Below are 859 nucleotides of genomic sequence, written 5' to 3' on the forward strand. Positions count from 1 at the left end.
CTGCAAACCAGGACACTGCTTCCCACAGTACCCATTGGCTGGAAACAGTAATCCACTGCCAGTGGGAGTTGTCATAGTCTGTACCTTCAAAGGTGCGGGTAAATATAGTGGTGCACACCTGCCAGGAGCTCACCCTGATGGACTGGATATAGCTCATGAGTAGGTATTTTCCCACCCCTGCTATAATCAGCACATGTATTAGTCAATTTCAGAACTATTAATATTGTAAAGATGATCTCTAGGTAGATAGAATTTTGCTTTATTTCTTCATTTCCTTGATGAAGCAAGCTAGGTTCAATTTAATTTACAGTGGAAATACAAGTAAAAATTTTGCCTTTTTAAATTTACAGTATGGGACCAGATACTCAGCTGTGTAAATTAGTGTAATCAATTGAAGTCATGCCAGTTCCACCTACAGGTTTTCTTTCATGATTATAAATTAATTTTATAATTAATATAATACAATAAATTAATAATGCACAAACATTAATAAATAATAATAGTTTATAGAGCCTCTTTAGGATTTTAAATGAGCAAAGCACATTATAGAGATTAACTGATTAACTGAAACTTCTATCATACACCTCAAAATAGTTCGTCTAATGACCCCGCTTTTAATATTTCTTGCTGGGATTTTCAAAGGCACCCAAGCGAATTATGTGCACAAATCCTACTGAGATCCAATGGGATTTGGAAATCTGAATTCCCCAGGCTCCTTTCAAAAACTCATTTTCTAATTTGTGAAGGCAAAAATCAAACAATAGACAAGAGTCAATGAATGGAATGGATACATTTTGTAAAGAAAGCCACATGATAAATTAATCCTGTATGTCTGAGTGGAGCCCAAATGTTTAGGGTA

This window comes from Pelodiscus sinensis, chromosome 9 (assembly GCF_049634645.1).
Source record: "Pelodiscus sinensis isolate JC-2024 chromosome 9, ASM4963464v1, whole genome shotgun sequence".
NCBI lineage: Eukaryota > Metazoa > Chordata > Testudines > Trionychidae > Pelodiscus > Pelodiscus sinensis.